The following is a 6,000-nucleotide window of genomic DNA, read 5'->3' on the forward strand; positions in this document are numbered from 1 at the left end:
TATCTGATGGTGGATGTCTCAGTCTTGAATATTATCACAGATTCATGGACTTATTCAGAATTTGAGGAGGCCCTTCAGTCTACCATGCTTGCCCTGAATATCAAGCACACAAATTTGCAATGGAGTCATAAAATCATAGAGAACTACATCACATTAACAAGCCCTTCAGCCCATCAATCACCTAGTTGCACAGATCCTACAGTAAATACTTTTTTTAATACTTCCACATACCCATTACATCCATCCAGATTCTACCACTCGCCTGCACACAGTGGCTGATTTACAGCTGCCAATTAACATACCGACCCGCACGTCTTTGAAATGAGAGCAATCCAGAGGACCCAGAGGAAACCAGAGTGACCATGGGAGACGTGCAAACTCCACACAGACAACACTCAAGATCGGGGTTGAACATCAATCCCTGGTTCGGTGAGGCAGCAGCTCTATAGCTGCACCACTGTGCCTAATCCTACACTAATCCCATATTTATTTTCTACAAGGCATTCAAGGGCAGTTTGCTGCCGAGCAAACTCAGAGTCCTGCTATTATGGCTGTGGATTACAATGTGAAAAGAGAACATCACCTTATTTCTGCTTTAAATGGGTGACCCTTTATTGTTAAACAACGGTCATTCTACCACTAATACATCATACTAATACTAACCATTAGAACAGAGACGAGGAAACACTTTTTCTCACAGAGAGTTGTGAGTATGTGGAATACTCTGCCTCAGAGGGCAGTGGAGGCGGGTTCTCTGGATGCTTTCAAGAGAGAGCTAGATAGGGCTCTTAAAGATAACAGAGTCAGGAGATATGGGGAGAAGGCAGGAATGGGGTACTGATTAGGGATGATCAGCCATGATCACATTAAATGGCAGTGGTGGCTCGAAGGGCCGAATGGCATACTCCTGCACCTATTGTCTATTGTCTATGTCAAGTAACAGGGATTTGAGCAAAAACTGAATTCAATTAAATAATTTCAAACCAGGCCTTACAGTCTCTGTAGAAACTTGCAACATGAGGTAATGAAGGGAAACACAAATGCCCCTGGAATTATCCTATAGCTGATGAAACCAATCAGCAACTAACTAGAATACATAGAGTTACAGAGAAATACAGCATGGAAACGGACCCTTTGGCCGAACTCACCCATATCAACGAGATGTTCACCTAAACAAGTCCTGTTAGCCTATGTTTGGCCCATTTTGGTCTACATCTTTCCTATTCATGGACCGTCCAAATGTCTTTTACCTGGAGTTAATTTACTTGCATAAGCCACTTTCTTTGGCAGCTCGATCTACTGTATATACCCATCTATGCAAAGAAAATACCCCTCAAGCCCCTTTTAAATATTTTGCCTCCCAACTTAAACCTATGCCACTTAGTTTGGTTCATTATCAAAAATAACCATTGAAAAGGTACAAAGTAAAATTTTGCAATGATTTGAATTTACCTGCTGGACTGCTGGGACAAATGCAGTCCAAACAGTCCAGAACTGATAGGAAATATTTACAGGATACCCTTATTCTTCACTGTCCTTGTGCTTCTCACCTGAATTGAGCGGATGACAGGATGTGGGCCTTTATTTAAGTATTTACAGGTGAAGGTGTCATTTGCAAGTAAGCATTTCTAACTCATCCGTCTTAGACCTTGAGAATGTGGCGGCAAACTTTCATCTAGAGTACGGTAATGAGATTCCCTTGATATTGTCAGTTAGTCCTAACTGAGTCAAAGAGTGATACAGTGTGGAAACAGACCCTTCGGCCCAACTTGCCCACACCGGCCAACATGTCCAAGCTACACTAGTATCACCTGCCCACATTTGGTCCATATCCTTCTAAACCTGTCCTATCCATGTACCTGTCTAATTGTTTGTTAAACATTGGGATAGTCCCAGCCTCAACTACCTCCTCTGGCAGCTTGTTCCATACACCCACCATACACTGAATCTTGTATTCAGCATTGTTGCCAATAATGTGTCCTCCTGACCTATTCGACACTTAAAACTGAGTTTTCTGTAAATTCACTTTGTGTGAATGGATTACCCCTGAGATTCCTATTAAATATTTTCCCCATCACAATCCTATGTCCTCTAGTCCTCGATTCACCTACTCTGGGCAAGTGTATCCATCTCCAAGTCTGTGGGTTGGATGTGGAACTGCAGGGGGGATTATATTGTGCACCCAGAATCCACGGTGCAACTTCCAGGGAAACTGTCATCAGCTCCCACCGCATCCTCCAGAAACAGATAGGAAACTGATTCTAGCTGTAAATTGGTGACCTCGCCAGCAAGAAAGGCTTGTTTCCAATTTTTGGCCATGAGTGGGTGAGAGTGCACTGTACATTGACATATCGCCAGGGCTGCCTAGTCTCCTTTCATGCTACAAATTGCAATAATTACATGGTGCATACTCACCCATTTGCTTCAACTATTGTGCGATCTACCCACTTGTTCTTAAAGGAAATTCCTGGAGGCTGCGCGAGAAACTGGCTGAAGTATTTTTGGGACGCGGGCCAAAGTTAACAGCCTCATCATTACATTATCACTGATCAAACGGAGTGTGTGGAACTGCCCTCATTGTTTTTGATGCCCTTCTTTCCAATCATTCTTCTTGCAGCACACAGTATAGGAAATCAGTGCAGAGTACGGTATAGAATAATTCTCAAAAGATCACTACATTTTATTGTTCTTAAAAGTTTTCTCCTAATTATGAGATAGAATGCCCCAAGAAATTATGACACAGCATCGAAGGGGATTTGTTTTTACCCTTGCATAACTAAGAATAGTTGCTTGCAAACTATCTTTGCATACCATCTGCAAATATTCCAACAGCAGTATTATACATGCGGCAGTATTTAGCATGAAATGCAATCATAATAGAATGTGGTTCACGCCATAACAAAATTCCAGCTCCAAAGAAGAGTTGTTTATTATGTGCATTAAACTGTGAGCATAATTTATAATTATTATTTTGCGTGTAGTTTCCAAAGCACGATCACCCTGCAGTGGTGAGCATACCTATATGAAACTTGTTCTCCTAGATTCCTGACCAATTTACCACCTCAGTAATAGTAAAGAAATTTTTTTAGGTTTAGATTTATTACTGATTTATTACCATGGTACAGTGAAAAGCTTTGTTTTCAATGTTGTTTAAATAGATCAGATATACTATATAATTATAGGTTAGATTTGAGTACATAGAATAGAGCAAAGGGTACATAGATAGATACAGAGTGCAGAATATGTAGAAGATTGCAAGAGTAATGTCAAATTTCCTCAGTCTCATCAGAAAGTAGAGGTGTTGCTATGCCTTCTTAACTGTCACATCAATGTGGTTGGTTCATTATAGATCATTGGTAATATTAATACCAAGGAATTTGAAGCTCTCAGCCATTTCCACTTTGACACCATTGATGCTGATTGGGGCATGCTTCCTGAAGTCCATAATTGGCTTCGTCATAGAAACATAGAAACATAGAAATTAGGTGCAGGAGTAGGCCATTCGGCCCTTCGAGCCTGCACCGCCATTCAATATGATCATGGCTGATCATCCAACTCAGTATCCCATACCTGCCTTCTCTCCATACCCTCTGATCCCCTTAGCCACAAGGGCCACATCTAACTCCCTCTTAAATATAGCCAATGAACTGGCCTCGACTACCCTCTGTGGCAGAGAGTTCCAGAGATTCACCACTCTCTGTGTGAAAAAAGTTCTTCTCATCTCGGTTTTAAAGGATTTCCCCCTTATCCTTAAGCTGTGACCCCTTGTCCTGGACTTCCCCAACATCGGGAGCAATCTTCCTGCATCTGGCCTGTCCAACCCCTTAAGAATTTTATAAGTTTCTATAAGATCCCCTCTCAATCTCCTAAATTCTAGAGAGTATAAACCAAGTCTATCCAGTCTTTCTTCATAAGACAGTCCTGACATCCCAGGAATCAGTCTGGTGAACCTTCTCTGCACTCCCTCTAGGGCAATAATGTCCTTCCTCAGATTTGGAGACCAAAACTGTACGCAATACTCCAGGTGTGGTCTCACCAAGACCCTGTACAACTGCAGTAGAACCTCCCTGCTCCTATACTCAAATCATTTTGCTATGAAAGCTAACATACCATTCGCTTTCTTCACTGCCTGCTGCACCTGCATGCCTACTTTCAATGACTGGTGTACCATGACACCCAGGTCTCGCTGCATCTCCCCTTTTCCTAGTCGGCCACCATTTAGATAAGTCTGCTTTCCTGTTTTTGCCACCAAAATGGATAACCTCACATTTATCCACATTATACTGCATCTGCCAAACATTTGCCCACTCACCCAGCCTATCCAGGTCACCTTGCAGTCTCCTAGCATCCTCCTCACAGCTAACACTGCCCCGCAGCTTAGTGTCATCCGCAAACTTGGAGATATTGCCTTCAATTCCCTCATCCAGATCATTAATATAAATATTGTAAATAGCTGGGGTCCCAGCACTGAGCCTTGCGGTACCCCCACTAGTCACTGCCTGCCATTGTGAAAAGGACCCGTTTACTCCTACTCTTTGCTTCCTGGTTGCCAGCCAGTTCTCTATCCACATCAATACTGAACCCCCAATGCTGTGTGCTTTAAGTTTGTATACTAATCTCTTATGTGGGACCTTGTCGAAAGCCTTCTGGAAGTCCAGATACACCACATCCACTGGTTCTCCCCTATCCACGCTACTAATTACATCCTCGAAAAATTCTATAAGATTCGTCAGACATGATCTACCTTTTGTAAATCCATGCTGACTTTGTCCAATGATTTCACCACTTTCCAAATGTGCTGCTATCCCATCTTTAATAACTGACTCTAGTAGTTTCCCCACTACCGATGTTAGACTAACTGGTCTGTAATTCCCCGTTTTCTCTCTCCCTCCCTTCTTAAAAAGTGGGGTTACGTTTGCTACCCGCCAATCCTCAGGAACTACTCCAGAATCTAAAGAGTTTTGAAAGATTATTACTAATGCATCCACTATTTCTGGAGCTACTTCCTTAAGTACTCTGGGATGCAGCCTATCTGGCCCTGGGGATTTATCGGCCTTTAATCCATTCAATTTACCCAACACCACTTCCCGGCTAACCTGGATTTCGCTCAATTCCTCCAACTCCTTTGACCCGCGGTCCCCTGCTATTTCTGGCAGATTACTTATGTCTTCCTTAGTGAAGACGGAACCAAAGTAGTTATTCAATTGGTCCGCCATATCCTTGTTCCCCATGATCAACTCACCTGTTTCTGACTGCAAGGGACCTACATTTGTTTTAACTAATCTCTTTCTTTTCACATATCTATAAAAACCTTTGCAGTCAGTTTTTATGTTCCCTGCCAGTTTTCTTTCATAATCTATTTTTCCTTTCCTAATTAAGCCCTTTGTCCTCCTCTGCTGGTCTCTGAATTTCTCCCAGTCCTCCGGTATGCTGTTTTTTCTGGCTAATTTGTAAGCATCATCCTTCGCTTTGATACTATCCCTGATTTCCCTTGTTATCCACGGATGTACTACCGTCCCTGATTTATTCTTTTGCCAAACTGGGATGAACAATTTTTGTAGTTCATCCATGCAGTCTTTAAATGTCTTCCATTGCATATCCACCGTCAACCCTTTTAGAATTAATTGCCAGTCAATCTTGGCCAATTCACGTCTCATACCCTCAAAGTTACCTTTCTTTAAGTTCAGAACCATTGTTTCTGAATTAACAATGTCACTCTCCATCCTAATGAAGAACTCAACCATATTATGGTCACTCTTGCCCAAGGGGCCACGTACAACAAGACTGCTAACTAACCCTTCCTCATTACTCAATACCCAGTCTAAAATAGCCTGCTCTCTCGTTGGTTCCTCTACATGTTGATTTAGATAACTATCCCGCATACATTCCAAGAAATCCTCTTCCTCAGCACCCCTGCCAATTTGATTCACCCAATCTATATGTAGATTGAAGTCACCCATTATAACGGTTTTGCCTTTGTCGCACGCATTTCTAATTTCT

This window comes from Amblyraja radiata, chromosome 21 (genome assembly GCF_010909765.2).
Source record: "Amblyraja radiata isolate CabotCenter1 chromosome 21, sAmbRad1.1.pri, whole genome shotgun sequence".
In the NCBI taxonomy this organism is placed as follows: Eukaryota; Metazoa; Chordata; class Chondrichthyes; order Rajiformes; family Rajidae; genus Amblyraja; species Amblyraja radiata.